The sequence below is a fragment of the Balaenoptera borealis genome (assembly GCF_965194805.1).
Source record: "Balaenoptera borealis genome assembly, chromosome: 2".
Lineage (NCBI taxonomy): Eukaryota > Metazoa > Chordata > Mammalia > Artiodactyla > Balaenopteridae > Balaenoptera > Balaenoptera borealis.
In genome coordinates, this window is record NC_138867.1 from 114685645 (window position 1) to 114703076 (window position 17432).

Below are 17432 nucleotides of genomic sequence, written 5' to 3' on the forward strand. Positions count from 1 at the left end.
TAGCTAATTGCCTTAGGTTGTATCCCCTAAAAGCAGAACCTGAATCAGGGATTCTTGAGCAAGTGATTTGTTGTATGAGTGTTCTTAGGTAAAACCTGTACAGGGGTGAGGAAAACAGGATAGGACAGAGGAAGAAGAAAGGCAAAGATGTGGGTTCAGCTGAAGTCCAGCCTCAAGCTGATCCCACAGGAAGCTCTGGAGGATGAATAATACTTCAAAATTGTCCCACCTTGTACTGTCATTGATTGGTCATTGGCTGCAGGCTGCCTGAGGAGGGGGTATAGCCACGTAGGCTGTCCTTCACATCAGCTGAGCACAGTTCTCTGAAGGAGGCTGCTGTGAGCTGTTAACAGCCAACACTCACAGCAGCTGATGAGATTATTATTTGGGTTTGGGAATGGTCTATGGTCAGAGGATGGGGATTTACTTTGTGAAGATTGTACTGGTCTCCACTGAACTCCAACTCGTGCCCTTGACAGCAGCCCCATTAGAGTAGGGAATCTCAAGACCCCTAGTCTTCCCCATTGAAGATGAACAGGAGACCTTTTTAAGGGAAGGATGTAATATGCCAAAAGACGCCTATGTCAAAATAGATCATAGACCTACGTGTACAGGCTAAAATTATAACTTTTCCAGAAGAAATCTGGGAGTAGGCAACCTTTACAACCTTGGAGTAGGCAAACAGATCCTAGATAGGAAACAAAATCATGAATGATAAAAGAAAAAGATAAATTAGACTTCATAAAAATTAAAACATTCTGCTCTTGAAAAGACACTGTTAATAAAATGAAAAGGCAAGTCACAGAATAGAAAAAAAGAGTTGGAATGCATATATCTGACAACGAAGCTGCATCCAGAATACAAAACAAATGTTTATAACTCAATAATAAGACAAACAAACAAAAAAAGAAGACAACCCAATTTTAAAATTGGCAAAGGAAAAAAATGAATAATAGTAATCAACTCTGATTTAAAAATTTAAAGTGTAACATGACTTTTGTTTTAGAAATATCTTTCACTGTTACTTTGACTTTATTCTTTTCTGCTACTTCCCTCACAGTTGTGTTTGGGCATAACTAATATCCGTATATGATATATTAACCTGATTATACATTGAATGTATATTTGAAATAAAAATAACAGTATAAAAATGGTCAAAGGACTTGAACAGACACTTTACAAAAGAAGATATATAGTCTATGGAAAGCCAATAAAAACATGAAAAGGTGCTCAACATCATTAGTCATTAGGGAAATACAAATTAAAACCATGATATGATGTCACTGCATATCCATTAGAATTGCTAAAATTAAAAAGGATAAGAATACCAAGTCTGGGCAAGTATTTGGAACAATCGTAACTCTCACATACTGCTGGCAAGAGCTGGAAAGTGGTACAGCTACTCCGGAAAACAGTTTGGCAGTTTCTTATAAAGTTAAATATACACTTATTATATGGCCCAGAATTCTGCTCTTAGGTGTTTTTCCCAGAGAATTGACAGTATATGTCCACTCAAAGACTTGTGCATGAATGTTTATAGCAGCCTTATTCACTGTAACCCCAAACCAGAAACAACCCAAATGTCCATCAACAGGTGAATGTATAAACAAATTGTGGTACACATGTACAATGAAATATCATCTAGCAAATAAAAGAGTTTGAATCACTGATATACATAACAACATGACTGAGTCTTAAAAACATTATCCTGAGTGAAAGAAGCCCAAAAGAGTACATATTGTATCATTCCATTTACATGGAATTCTAGAACCGGTAAAACTAATCTAAAGTGTCAGGACGCAAATCAGTAATTGTCTGGGGTCAGAGAAGGAAGAGAATTGAATGGAAGGGGACACAAGGGACTTTTATGGGGCAATAGAAATGCTCTATATTTTGACTGAGCTGGTGGCTAAACAAGTGTATTCATTTGTTAATACTCAACAAATTGTACACGTGTACATTTTATTGCCTGTAAGTTATATACCTCAGTAAGGTTATTTTGATGAAAAGAGAAATATTGTTTCCTTTGGGTGATGGAATTACAGATAATTTTTCTTTTATCCTTTATTCTCTGTTTCTAAATTCTCTACAGTAATCTCATCACTTTCCTTTTCAAAATACGTTGTAACTGTGAAAAGGTTTTCTCCATCTTTGAAGCTTCACTCAGCTCAGATGCTCCCTCCTTTGGAAGCCTTACTTGATGCCTCAGTTAGAATTAATTGCCCCCCCCCTCTAGATCCCCACTGCCCTAGTTGGTGCCACTGCTAAGCCATTTGCACTCTGCCTTGGGATAGTGTTACTACTTGTGTAGTTGGCTCCTTGCACTGTGGGCACCCAGTGGTAGGAGGGTTGTATTAGCGCAGAGCCCCAAACATGGTGGGCAGCTGTTCAATGTTCGCCAAATTAAATTGGGGTTTGCCAAGCTAGGGGGAAGTTTCTTACAGAGTTCAAGGGCTGCCATTAGCTATAGGTGCATTCACAGTGAAGTGGGCGAAACTGAAGCAGAACACAGAGCTTCAAGTCAATGCCCAGGTAGCCTCCCAGGGCAAATTCCTTAAACTCTCTGAGCCTCCGTGTCCTTTCCACAAACTGAGAGTAATGCTATCTCCCTGTTTGTTATGAGGCCAAGTAGCACAGTGCTTGGCACACAGTAAATGCGCAATTAGCTCTGGCTGCTATTGTAATTATCATTCTAACAAATAATAATATCAAGTAAGGGGACTGCCCAGATGGGAAGGTACTTACTAAGAAATAGGCAGGTAAATGGAGCCAAGATTTTCTTCCTAGGAAAAGACTATGGGCTCCGATTGGTGGGTGCTAACAGTTTTTAAAAGCCAATCGAAAATTAACTTTCTTCCACATTAATGGTTTTTGAGAGTCAAAACCATTTCCCACAGAAGCAGATGTCCTGAAAGGAGTTTGGATTTTGCTGGCTCTGCTCTTCATTCAGGTATCAGGTGGCAGCCAGGACTCGGCCTGGAGGAGGCTGGCTTTCTCTGGAGTCTTTGCTGGAGCCGGGCTGACACAGATCTGATAGAGGTTGTCAGATCACCGAAGAAGAACAATCGACTTTCTAAGCAGAGCCCCTTCTCTGAGCCGCGCGGTGCTGCGTTACATTTGTAAATGCCAGCGCGCTGCTAAGCACGTCCCAGTGAATAGAAGTGTTTTGATGTTTTGTTTTTGGTCGGAGATTGAAGTCCAGTGTCTTGGGACCCAGTGACTTCGGCTGACCTTCCTGCTACATGGACAGGGCTAAATTTCACCCCCTGGAGGCTTCTGCACACAAAACCTCATGCCTCGCAAGGGCAGGTGCAAGGAAACCCGGCGGAAATCTGAAATCTTCGCTGCTTCAGAGACCTGAGCTCGCTTCTGTCAGAGGAATTAAGTTTCACAAGCCCTTTTTTTATGTAGAAAGCATATCATTAGGGGAATGTGGACAGGGCGACTTATTAAAACTGCTGCCTGTCGTAGAGAGAAAGCTTTAAATGCCTAAGGACATTCAAGGGCTGACGGGGTGCACTTTTATTTCCAATGACTCTTTTTAAAAAAAAAAAATTTTTATTGGAGTATAGCTGGTTTACAATGTTGTGTTAGTTTCAGGTGTACAGCAAAGTGAATCAGTTATACATATACATATATCCACTTTTTTTCTTTTTTAGATTCTTTTCCCATATAGGCCATTACAGAGTATTGAGTAGAGTTCCCTGTGCTATACAGCAGGTTCTTATTAGTTACCTATTTTATATATAGTAGTGTGTATATGTCCATCCCAATCTCCCAATTTATCCCTCCCCCCGCTTCCCCTGGTAACCATGTTTGTTTTCTATATATGTGACTCTACTTCTGTTTTATAAATAAAATTCCTTTGTACCCCTTTTTTTTTTAGATTCCACATATGAGCGATATCATATGATATTTGACTTTCTGTGTCTGACCTACTTCACTCGATATGACAATGTGTAGGTTCAGCTTGGCCAGACTAACGGGCTTCTAGATGGGCTCGGTTCTGTTATGTTAGGTCTTGCTGATTCTGGAAAATGTGTTTTCCGCAAAGCTTGTATTCCAGTTTTGAAATCAGGAAAGACCTTTCGTTTATAATTTTTAATTGAGTGAGCACCTTTATAAAATCTGTAACCTCTCACCACTTTTGAACTACTGTTGACGTCACTCTTAACTCCTCCAGTCTGGCTAGTTTTTGTATCATTTTGATCAATGTGTGTGGAAAGTTTGCAGTCTATTTCCACCTAACATTTTATTTAAGCTTTATGTGCTTACATCCTAGTAGATCATTCTTTTTCATGATGCCATTCAGCTCTACGTTACTGAGTAGTTCCCCTGGGTTTGAGTATTTGGAGGCTTGTCGTGGTGGTGGCTGTTTTAAATGGATTATTTTCGTCTTTGGTCACTGAGTTTTTCTTTTCTTTTTACAAATACTTCCTTTAGCTACATTGGCAAAGGTGGTCTGGGAAGTACGCTGATATTTGCAACCCTCGCCCCCTCCCCTTCTTTACAAACTCCAGGCTCAGCACACACCTGCGAGGTCTTTCTGCAGCCCCTCACCTGATGTCTGGCAGCAGCCCTCATGTGTTGGTGGCCTTGTGTAGCCCCTAATCACGGGGCAACTCCTACTTTGGTTCTTCAAGCCTCTCTGGGCAGGGGTTTTCTGTAGGAGTCTGTGTCAGCTGAACTCAGCTGGTATCACAGAAGCTCTACTCTTTTTTTAAAAAATAAAACATCACATTTGTTTACTTTGTTAAATACCCAGTCTCTGGAGATTCATGCTATGTAAGTTTTTTGTTGGTTTGTTTGTTTGTTTTTCCAGCAGGTGGCTTAGAGATGACAAGTTGCTGAGGTAAAAGTGCTTCGTGGTACAGGATCCAACACCTTCTGTGGTGTGGCAGTTCTTGTTACTGTGGCTGATGGGTTCTGAACAAAAAGACAACCCTCAGAATGGGAGAAAATATTTGCACACGAAGCAACCAACAAGGGATTAATCTCCAAATTATACAAACAGCTCATGCAGCTTGATAACAAAAAAATAAATAATCCAATCAAAAAATGGGCAGAAGATCTAAATAGACATTTCTCAAAGAAGACATATAGATGGCCAAAAAACACATGAAAAGATGCTCAACATCAGTAATTATTAAAGAAATGTAAATCAAAACTACAATGAGGTATCACCTCACGCCAGTCAGAATGGCCATCATCAAAAAGTCTACAAACGTAAATGCTGGAGAGGGTGTGGAGAAAAGGGAACCCTCCTACATTGTTGGTGGGAATGTAAGTTTGTACAGCCACTATGGAGAACAGTATGGGGGGTTCCTTAAAAAACTGAAAATAGAACTAGCATATGACCCAGCAATCCCACTCCTAGGCATATACCCAGAGAAAACCATAATTCAAAAAGATACATGCACCTCAATATTCATTGCAGCATTATTTACAATAGCCAGGACATGGAAGCAACCTAAATGTCCATCAACAGAGGAATGGATAAAGAAGATGTGGTACATATACACAATGGAATATTACTCAGCCATAAAAAGAACAAAATAATGCCATTTTCAGCAACATGTATGGACCTAAAGATGGTCATACTGAGTGAAGTAAGTCAGACACAGAAAGACAAATATCATATGATATTGCTTATATGTGGAATCTAAAAATAAGGGTAAAAATAAACTTATTTACAAAACAGAAGTAGAGTCACAGATATAGAAAACAAACTTATGGCTACCAGGGGATAAGGAGTGAGGGATAAATAGGGAGATTGGGACTGACATATAAATACTACTATATATAAAATAGATAACTAATAAGAACCTACAGTATAGCACAGGGAACTCTACTCAATACTCTGAAATGACCTATATGGGAAAAGAATCTAAAAAAAAAAAAAAGAGTGGATATATGTATATGTATAACTGATTCACTTTGCTGTACACCTGAAACTAATACAACATTGTAAATCAACTATACTCCAATAAAATTTTTTTTTACAAAGCGAAGAAAAATAAATAAATAAATAAAAAATAAAATAAAAGTGCTCAATTGCGCCCACTGTCATTTTGACAGGAAACATCCTTGGAGCTCCATAAAAGCCCACATGATCTGGCTCCTGTCTCCCTCTCTGCCATCACCTCCTCCTTTGCTGGGCTCCATCCATACTGGCCTCTTCTTTCTCCTTCTTTCTCACACCAATTGCATTCCCTCTGCTTGGAGTGCTCATTCTCCCGATCCTGACTGATTCTCATCAGTCAGGTGTCAGATTAGAGACCCCCTCTTCCGAGAGGCCTCCCCTGACTACCACTTCTAAAGTGGTTTCACTGGGTCTTTGGAACATTTTCCTCCTTAAATCTTTGCAGAACTTTTTATCACTATCTGATATTTTGTATATTGCCTGTGTCTCCTACCAGTGGATAAACCCCATGAGAGCAGAGATCCTGTCTGTCTGATTCTCCCAAATCCTAGAACAGAGCCAGTCACACTGTAGGCACTCAATTAATATTTGTTGAATAGCTGAATGGATCCTTTGCTCAACAAGCACTTACAAAATGCTCCTAGGGAGACACTGTGGAATTCAGAAAATTGGAGCCAGACCCACAGTCGGTTTCTAATAAAGCCTGGTGTTGATGTAGCTATTTTGCAGATTGGTGTCACCCAGGGAGACTAGACCTACTATCTTGGCTATTTCCTTGCCTTATCTCTCTGGGAGTGGCAGCCACGGCTCCCTGAAAGACACTATTAAAATGTTTATGACACAGTGCCCTGTATACAAGGAGTGCTCATTACATGCATTCATTAAGTTGGCCAGCACCATCAAGAACTCTGATCTCAGATTGTATCCTGCTTGCAAGCTAACGAGTTAGCCTGCCATAGTTCCATGCTGGTAGAAGATATGATACTTTTGGTTAAAGGCAAAGGATAGTTTATTACTCACAGCAATAGCAGTAACCAGGGTATTAGCATCATTAGGATGTTCCCAAGCCCTGATTTTTCTAGGTGACAGGAAGAGGGCCTCATGACACATATGCACTCGATGAGTTACAGGAGAGGAGCCCTGACCTTAGGGAACCTGATTATTTTATAATGGACAGTCTGTTTGCCCTTTGCTCTGGACAGAGGTATGATCTCTATCTTCCAAGCCTGTTCAGTACATACATATCTTTGAAAACAGAGTCTGGAACAGACTAAAGAGAAGTCAGTGCCTCTGCTCACAAGATGTGTAGAAATGCTTGAGACTTATGGAGAATTGTCTCACAACAAGAAACCTAGTAGGTCCTCAAATTCGTTGAATGAATGAGTGAATGAATGAATGAATACCAGGTGTTGCATGTAACACTATGCAGTTGATTAAGACACGGTTTCTGTCATTAGGAACTCTTGTCTTCCTGCTGGAGAAATAGATGGTAGGGCAGTGCACTGGTTAAATGCCTGTGCTTTGGGCTTAGATGCCTGGACTTAAGTCCTGCCCCCATCACTTACTGGTTTTTCGGCCCTGGCCTCAGATTCCTCATCTCTAAATTGGAGATAATAGGATTATTGTGATGAGATAAGACAATATGATTGTAAAGTGCTGGGCTCAGTGCCTAACCTGTGGTAAGTAGCCAAGTAAGTGTTAGTTAGGTTAGGTTGAACCTAGTTAGGTTGAACCACATGAAATTGCCATTTCTGTAGTTCAAATAATCAGCAATTTTATATGGTTCAACCTAATCACATATTCATCATTATTAATCTTTTGCTTGATTACAAATCATAATGTAGAAATGCGTCTGACTGTGTGCTCTGGGTCAGGTGAGGCAAGCCTGGAGAGGCACAAAAGTATCTGGGAAAAAGAAATGGGCCTGGACCCAGATGCAGATCTGAGCCCCACGTTCTCCTCTCATTAACCTTGTGACCTTGGGTGAACCACTTAACCTCTGAGCCTCTTGCCTCATCTGTGCTATAGATACAATAATCCCTTCTACTTCACTGGACATTGTGAAGCTAATATCAGATGATAGATGTGAAATTGCTTTGTAACCTGGAAAGCACTGTAGTCATGTCCTCATGCTTAATATGAAGAGTTCTTAAAGGCAGTGACATTTGTCTGGGCTTCAGCCAGACCGTCACTAGGTATAATTTAATATCCCTCCTAAGTCCTCTAATCACAGTTTTACGTTTGAAGTGTAGCATTGGCCTTCCAAATCATATTGCTGCATCAGAATCAAGTTACGCTAGTTAGGTTTGTATCTAAGGCCTACAGACTTCAAGCAACGTAGGGACCATCTGGTGACCAAAGAAAGATCATCTCATTACAAAGGGTGATTGGCTTGCAGCTAAATCAGTCAATAGCTAACATTTATCAAGCTCTTTGAATGAGCCAGGCATGAGCTTTAGCTCTTTCCATGAACAATTCCTCATTGAAAACTTGGAAAATCTTATGACATAGATAGGTACTATCATTCTCACCCATTTTACAGATAAAGAGACTGAGGCAAAAAGAGGTTACCAATTAGGAATTGACAGACCTCGACTGGTGGGTTGTATTGCCTGAGCACCCTCAGTAATAGTCAGAAGCACTTACTCCAAGTTGGCCCCATCAGAGAGAGGCTCTAGAGCCATCTTTCTGGGGCAGCTATAGTTCCAACTGCTGCTGCTGTGCTTTTGCCGATGGAAGTTCTGCTTCTCCCTCAACCAGCCAGGGAAAGCCAAGTTCTGCTGGGCACCTGCAAGCCGTTGGAACGGCTCCACAGTCCGTCTTTGCGAAGAAGTAAGAACTTTAGCTCTTACCTCCTCTCTTTTGTGGGGACTCTCTGCAGTGTGAAAAGCGATGTTCACCTTGTTGGCTTAGCCACGAGCCTGTGCTCTCTCTGGAAAGAGCTTACTGTTAGCTCCACCTGAGACTAAAGCAGTGGCTATAGTCAGCAGACAGCATGCCTTTGTGGTGATCCCAGTTAGGGTAAGGTTTGGCTCCTAGAACAGGGATACGATGGTATCATGGCTTAAAGAACGAAGTTAATTTCCCATACATGTAACAGCCCACGAAGAGCATCCCAGGTGGCTGGGTGGTTGTTTAGGGATGCAGGGTTCTCCAAGCTGCCCCACCGTTCTCCAGGGCAGTGCTTCTCAAATGTCACGTGGTGAAGGACCCATTTTTCTTTCTTTTTTTTTTTTTTTTAACATTTTCAATCCATTTCAAGCCAACATTTTTATAACAAAAAGTAAAAATGAATTACTAGAAAAATGAAGGGGAAAAAACCCTCCCAAAGACATACAAAATACAAACCGAAAGTATTTTATTATTAGATAACAGACTTAAATTGCTACGCAAGTTAGTAAATACTTCTCCTTTGAACAATGGGCAATGTAGGAGGCCGTTGTTCAATTTCCAATTATTGGGAATTTGCTCTTTCAGAGAACATATTTTGTATGACTTGAATTAAATTATTGGAATTGTTTTATGGCCCAGAATATGTCTGTCTTGGTGAATGTTCTGTGTGTACATGACAAGAATGTATATTCTGCTATTGTTTGAGTGTGGATGGTGTTATTCTATAAATATACATAAGGCCAAGCTGGTTAATAGTGTTCTTCAGATGTACTATATCCTTACTGGTTTTCTACTTTTTCTATATGTTACTAAGTGATAAGTGTTGAAGTCTTTATAATTGTGGATTTGTCTGTTTCTTCTTTCAGTTATATCAGTTTTTGTTTCACGTATTTTGAAGGTTCATTGTTGAGTGCTTACACATTTAGGATTGTTATATCTTGTTGGTGAATTGACCCTTTATCATTATGTAATGTCCCTCTTTATCCTTGGAAATATTTCTTGTTCTGAAGTCTATTTAGTCTGATACTAATATAGCCATCATAGCTTTTTTTTAGTCTGTCTTACTTCCCCTATTGGCTTGTTAATGATAACTTTTGCAAAATTTTGCAGTTTTTCTCCTAGGGTTTACAATATACATTGTTAACTTATCTGAATGTACCTTCAAAGAATATTATACCACTTCAAAAAAAGTGTAAGACTCTTACAAGAGTATACAGTTGGGGACTGCCCTGGTGGCACAGTGGTTAAGAATCCACCTGCCAATGCAGGGGACACGGGTTTGAGCCCTGGTCCGGGAAGATCCCACATGCTGCGGAGCAACTAAGCTCATGCGCCACAACTACTGAGCCTGCACTCTAGAGCCCGAGAACCACAACTACTGAGCCCACGAGCCACAACTACTGAAGCCCGCGTGCCTAGAGCCCATGCTCTGCAACAAGAGAAGCCACCGCAATGAGAAGCCCGTGCACCGCAACGAAGAGTAGCCCCCGCTCGCCGCAGCTAGAGAAAAGCCCACACACAGAAACGAAGACCTAGCGCAGCCAAAAATAAAATATAAATAAATAAATAGAATTACAAAACAAACACCTCAAAGTGTTTAAAAAAAAAAAAAGAGTATACAGTTGTCACTTGAATAATGTGGGGGTTAGGGGTGCCCACCCTCCACCCAGTGGAAAATCCATGAATAACTTGAGAGTCAGTCCTCCATATCTGCTGTCCCACCGTGGATTCAACCAACTGAGGATTGTGTAGTATTGCAGTACATATTTAGTGAAGAAAAAATCCACATATAGGGGACCTGCCCAGTTCAAACTCATGTTGTTCAAGGGTCAACTGTATTCCCATTCATCCCTCCCATTCTTTGGGTTATTTTTCTTGTATATTTTACTTATGCTATAAGCCCCACAGTACAGTATTACTCATTTTGTTTTACACAATTATCTTTTAAACTGATTTAAGATACGTAAAAAAGGACTTCCCTGGTGGCACAGTGGTTAAGAATCCTCCTGCCAATGCAGGAAACACAATTTCGATCCCTGGTCTGGGAAGATCCCACATGCCACAGAGCAATTAAGCCCGTGAGCCACAACTACTGAGCCTGCACTCTAGAGCCTGCGAGCCACAACTACTGAGCCCCTGTGCTGCAACTGTGGGAGCCCATGTGCCTAGAGCCCATGCTCCACAACAAGAGAAGCCACTGCAGTGAGAAGCCTGTGCACTACAACGAAGAGTAGCCCCTGCTCATTGCAACTAGAGAAAGCCCGCATGCAGCAACGAAGACCCAACGCAGTCCAAAAATAAATAAATAAATAAAATTGATTCTTAAAAAAAAAAAAGATAATAAAAAAAGAGGGTCTTTTACATTTATTTCTATCATTTCCTTCTTTTTTTCATTTCTTTATATAGATTCAGGTTTTTATTTGATGTCATTTCTCGAATGCTCCATTCTGTGGTGGTTTTTCCTACTCTTTTTTTCTCTTTGTGTTTCAGTTTGGATATAGTCTGTTGACCGATTTTCGAGTTCATGGAGTGTTTTCTCAGAAATGTCCCGGTTATTGATGAGCCTATGAAAGGAATTCTTCTCCTCTGATATCATGTGTTATTTTCTACCATTTCAGTTTGACTCCTTTTTATAGTTGTCATTTCTCTGCTGAATTTCCCAATTTGTTTAAGCATTGTGATGGTTAAGTTTATGTGTCAACTTGACTGGGCTAAGGGATGCCCAGAAAACTGGTAAAACATTATTTCTGGGAGACACCTGTAAGGATGTCTCTGGAAGAGATTAGTATTTAAATCAGTAGACTGTGTAAAGAAGACCTCCCTGACCAATGTGGGTGGGCATCATCCAATCCATTGCGGACCTGAATAGAACAAAAGGATGAGGAAGGGTGAATTTGTTCTCTCTGCTTAAGCTGAGACAGCCATCTTCTACTGCTCTAGGACATCAGTGCTCCAGGTTTTGGGGCTTTTAGATCATTGGCTGGGACTTAGATCATTGGCTGCCTGTTATTCTCAGGCCTTCAGATTTGGTCTGAATTATACCACTAGCTTTCCTGGTTTTTCAACTTGCAGCACATCATGGGACTTCTCAACCTCCATAACCATGTGAGACAATTTCTATAATAAATCTCTTCTTATACATATATCTATATATCCTGTTGGTTTCGTTTCTTTGGAAAACCCTGACTAACATAAGCATATTGTCCACAATTTCCAATACATACTTTACCATATTAATCAGTCATAGCTATTTAAAATATCCTATCTGAAAATTCAACATCTGGGTAATATCTGAGTCTGGATCTATTGATTGTTTTATCTCTTGGGAATGGGTTGTTTTTCTTACTCTTTTTTGTGTGTCTTGTAATTTTTTGTTAACGCTGGGCATCATGTATGTGTACAGGAACAGTAGAAACTGTTAGGTAAGTAATTTTATGCCGGGACATGCCTTTTCTGTTGTCACGCAGTTAATATGGAGAGGGAGTGGTCAGTCAATATAGCCAGGAGTTGAGTTTGCTTTGCATCTTCTTGTTGTTATTACTATTACCTTTAGTGCACCATAGTCTTCCTATTTCTTCAGCAGTGGGCTGTTGTTATCACGTACTTTTACTGAGGGGAGTACCAAATGATTTTTCTCAGTGCTCCTTTTCCCTCTCAGCTTTCAGTCAGTCTTTCCTGCCTGTGTCCCAGGGGGTTTCTCTCTCTCCATGATTTTGTCCCTCACCAGCACTAGACTGATGTTGCTTCTTACTCAATGCTAACTTCACAAAGTGGGGTCCAGCCTCAGTTTTCAGCAAGTCCTATGCATCTTGGCTTCCAAGGTGAGGCTTTCCAGCTCTTCATCCCCCTGGCAGCCAACCTTTGCTTTATAACTGTGATTGTTCTTGGGAAGGAGTTAGTTTCCTGTTCCTTCCCTTATAGTAGCAGACTCTTACTTAGTATTGGTGTAGGATCCCAGCCTTTCCCTCTGGAGAGAGGGTGTTTTCTCCTACTTCTCCTCCACCAGCAGTTGATCTTTGCCTTTTTCCTGAAGTTGAGACAGTTTCCTACCCTTCTACCAGAAACAGGAGGGTTTTGCTTCTATTTCTGCTCAGAATCAATAGATATTTGCCTATATGGTAGGAAAGGTAATACCCCTTCTTCAGAGGCTTACTGCTTTTGCTTTAATATAGCACGTCTGGGAAAGTGAGTGGGACTAGTGACTATTCCCAAGCAGCAATCACCTCCTGAACACCTTCACCACCAAGGGTACTCCCTCTGGTCTTCTGCCCTGGCCTAATCTTTTTTTTTTTTAAATAAATTTATTTACTTATTTATTTTTGGCTGCATTGGGTCTTCATTGCTGTGCACGGGCTTTCTCTAGTTGCGGCCCGGGGGGGCTGCTCTTTGTTGTGGTGCGCGGGCTTCTCATTGCGGTGGCTTCTCTTGTTGTGGAGCACGGGCTCTAGGTGTGCTGGCTTCAGTAGTTGTGGCACACAGGCTCAGTAGTTGTGGCTCGTGGGCTCTATAGCGCAGGCTCGGTAGTTGTGGCGCACAGGCTTAGTTGCTCTGCGGCATGTGGGATCTTCCTGGACCAGGGCTCGAACCCATGTCCTCTGCATTGGCAGGCGGATTCTTAACCACTGCACCACCAGGGATGTCCCCCCTGGCCTAATCTTTCTTGTGAGCACCTAGTGGGGACCATGGATAAGAGCTTGCAAGTGGGTATAAACTCTCTTATTCCAACCTGACACCCTAGCCCACAATTGGCTTTTAAGATTTTATTAAAATTTTAGCTGATTTCTTCTTACCTGCTTATATGGCAGCCACCTCTCTCCCGGGCATGCTTTGCCCAAGATGAAACAATTCACATGTTCAGTCTCTCCTTGGAGGGGCTTTCTCCTCTTGTAATTCCCTTATTTAATTGCCTCATGACCTCACATCTCTGATTAGCTGAAGAAATTTATGATTTTGTAGATTATATGACTCCTCCTCATTTTTAGACCAGGATTGATGTTCTTAGATGCTTTCTACATTGTACCCCAAAATGCAAATTCCCACCATGGTCATGAAGATGTAGTCCCAGAAATGGCTTGCAGGATTTCCACTCATGGTCCAGTGAAAAGAACCCAGTCACACAGTCGCACTTAACTGCAAAGAATTCTGGGAAATGTAGTATAGTCATGTGTCCAGGAAGAAGAGGAGAATGGATTTCAGTGAATAACCAGCAGTTTCTGTCACCATGCTCCACACAAGTGAAATCTAAAATGATTCTGGGCTTGGAGCAATTGGGCATCACTGTAAAACTGTGAGGTTTACTGGCTCCATCTTCGAGTTAGTCCTGTCAAGATGGTAAGAAGTCTGAAGGACCATCCTGTCATGTGTGTCCCATGAACATACGATGGAAATGTGCAGAGGGTTCTCTCCACTTCCATGCACATCTGGGCTCCAACTCCATTGGGGCCACTGGGGGAACAGAATGGATCTTGTGGGAGAACAATCTCTTGAAAGCACATGGGTTCCTAATCCTGCTGTGTTTATTAACAATCTGTGCACCTTTTTAAAGAATACAAATGCCAGGGCTTCACTCTAGATACTCTGAAGGAAAATCTTTAGAGGAAAGACTCAAGCATCTACATTTTTTGAAGAAAGGCTTCCTGGATGATTCTTTTGTCCAGTAGCTTTGGGTACCTCTGGGCTAGGTTGTGGTAGAAACCAAAGCGATATAATTGAAATCCCATCATCCAGTTTTGGCATCCTGCCTCCAGGGTTGATTTGGTCCTGGCCACTAGCCAGCAGGCAAGAAGGTAAGCTCAGTACTGAAGCCAAGTGTTTGTCCTAAGCCATCCCAGGAAGTGACAGCTCCTACAGTTCAATGTACCTGGGCTTATTCTTTGTTAATGGGTGATGTAGGATATTGGTGGAAGTTGGCTGGAGCACCTTCCAGGCTCTAATCTTCACCATTAGGCTCTTTGGAGTGGAACTTGGGAACCTTGATTCCCTGCTTGGCCTAGGTTGGAGCAACCCCAGAAATATTTTCTGAGGAAGTCTAGGCCTTGGTAAGATGTGTGGGGCCTTTCTGGCCAGATGTGAATGGTGAAGAGACTGATATTTCACAAAAGGATGCCATCAGGCTCTTAGCCCTACTGGCCTTGCAAACTGAAGCAGTGACACCCCAGGTCCTTGCCAGAAAACTCACCCCAAACCCTCTGCAGGCTTCCTCTATCTCAGTCAGGAAGAGGCACATTCCACTGACTTATTCTTGCCTCTAGGCAGGGCTGCTAGATCAGGTCACAGGGATTGTGCCCCATGCACAGCCCCCATGGGAGGTTGGGGGATGGAGAGAGGAAACTCCACTCACCCTGCTGTGCACCCTGTGGCAGGGCTGGTGCCCCAGGAGAAGCCGGGGAATGAGCCCTTTTCCTCATTCAACCAAAGGCCCCATATGGCAGCAGGGGCCTTGCCTGTAGCTATGATTAAGCTTATACCTGGATAGGACTGGGCCTCAGAAAGCTAAGCCTGTGGCCCATGATACCTTTTGCTTAGCTGTATTCCATTTCCATTCCAAGAGAGACAATGTAAGAAGCAGTAGAAATGCTGGAACCAGATTGTCCGGGTTCAAATCCCACCTTCGCGACTTACTTGCTGTGTGCTCTTAGGAAAATTATTTGACTTCTTTGTGCCTCAGTTCTCTCAACTGCAAAACAGAGATAATGATATTATCAACCTCATGGGTTGTGAGAATTAAATGAATTAATATGTGTAGTGTGTTTAGAAAGTGCATAGAACACAGAATAAGTGCTATGTAAGTGTTAGCTGGTATGATGGTGTTAATGGTGATGATGTTATCGAGGACATTGCCCTGGACATCATGGGCCCCTTCTCCCTACCCTCCCCCCATTATAACTTTTCTCTGAGGCATTTCTCTTAGACCCTGAGGCCAGAAAAAGCTATGGTTGTCTTTAGCAGCAACCTGTCTTTATCTTATAGACACTGCAATTCCTGTTTCCATCTTTGCTTTGCGAGCTAAAATGAGCAGTTTCAGGCAAAATTAACCATTTGTAGAGGACTTCTGGGGATGGATTCTGTGTGCTCATTGTTCCTGACCCAAATCCTTGAAATCATCCTTGATTTCTCTCTTTCACACCCTAAAACAAATCCTGTTGTTTCCTTCTTCAAAAGTTGTCCTGGTTCTGACCAGTCTTAACCCCTTCTACCACTGTAAGCCTTTCTTCAGGACTAATGTGGTGCAGGTGCTTAGTTGGGTCTCTGCTTCCACCCTGGCCCCTAAACCCTGCTATTCCTATAACAACCACTGTGGCCTTTACGAATATAAGCAAATTCACAACACTCCTCTTCTTTCAACACTTCAATTACCTTGAGAAAAAAAAATCATGATTTGAACTGCCCCCATTGTCTCCATCCTTACCTGCCTCATGCCCTCTGCTCCAGTGTATCAGCCTCCTCGTCCCTTTACTAGATGGTGCATGGCCAGGGTGGTGTTTTCTCCTTGGGATTCTTCCCTCCAGATCCTGCTGAGGCTTGCTCCTTCCCTCTGCATCTGAGCCTCTGCTCAAATGTCATCGCATCAAAAGCCCTTCCCTGGCCATCTTTTCTAAAAGAGCAACCTTCCTTCCACCCATATTCCGCTTATTTTACGTTATTTTTCTTCTCAACATTTACCACCACCTGTCATAAGTTGATTTTGTCTTTCCCCATTAGCGTGTAATTTCCTTTCGGGTGAGGGCTGTGTCCTGGTCAGTCCAGTGCCTAGAACGGTGCTCAGCACACAGCAGGGCTTGATAGAGTCATTAAAGAAATGACAGGCTGAGTGAAATGCTTCATTTTACTACGTCATCCCCATCTTCCCTGACGTGGTTTCTCCAAGACTTGGAAGCAGAATGTAAAAATACACATGTTACACCAGGACAGAAGCAAAGAGACAGATCCAGGTAGAGAATAAATAAGCTTTTCTAAGTGCTGGATGATTCCTCAGTGGAAGATTCTGTTGAGGAAGTGAATCGCGGCTGTCAGCGGGATGTTCTATGCTCTGTGATTAATTAGAATACTCTAGTAACCCCAGCCTGCCTTCACAGCACCGGTAGATGAACAGAGAGTTTGCTGCAGGAAGAAAGAGGCCCCTGGGCTGGGGATAAGCATTTTAAATTACCATCCTTCTTTTCTCCTCTTTGGGAGCTACAAAGGCCATATTTATAAGCTTGCTTCTGTGGAAAAAAGAACAGTATTAACTGGCAGAGGTGGAGACTCCCTCCAGCAATCCATGTTGTTAAAGATACTTCTTTAGATGGAAGGTGCTCTGGGCCCTGTACCTTGAGTTGTGATCCTATTTTGGTAACAGAGTTGGGAGTACAGTTTGCTCTTCTTCAGTCTTGGAGGTAGTGTTGTTTTCCTTTTTCAGTGCTGGCTGTAGGCAGTTGTATAAGACAAAGGTTCTACTGGAGGCGTTGGCTCCAGGATGCCCGGGGTGTTTGTCTGCTGGTGGTTTTCCCAAGGCTTTTGGACAGTGATACACATCAGCCATTCTCTTCCCTTAGCCCAGACACGTGCACCTACACCACGGCTGAGCAGCGTCTCCGTAGGGGACCTGCCTTCTCGAAGACCCCGCCTGAACCCCTTA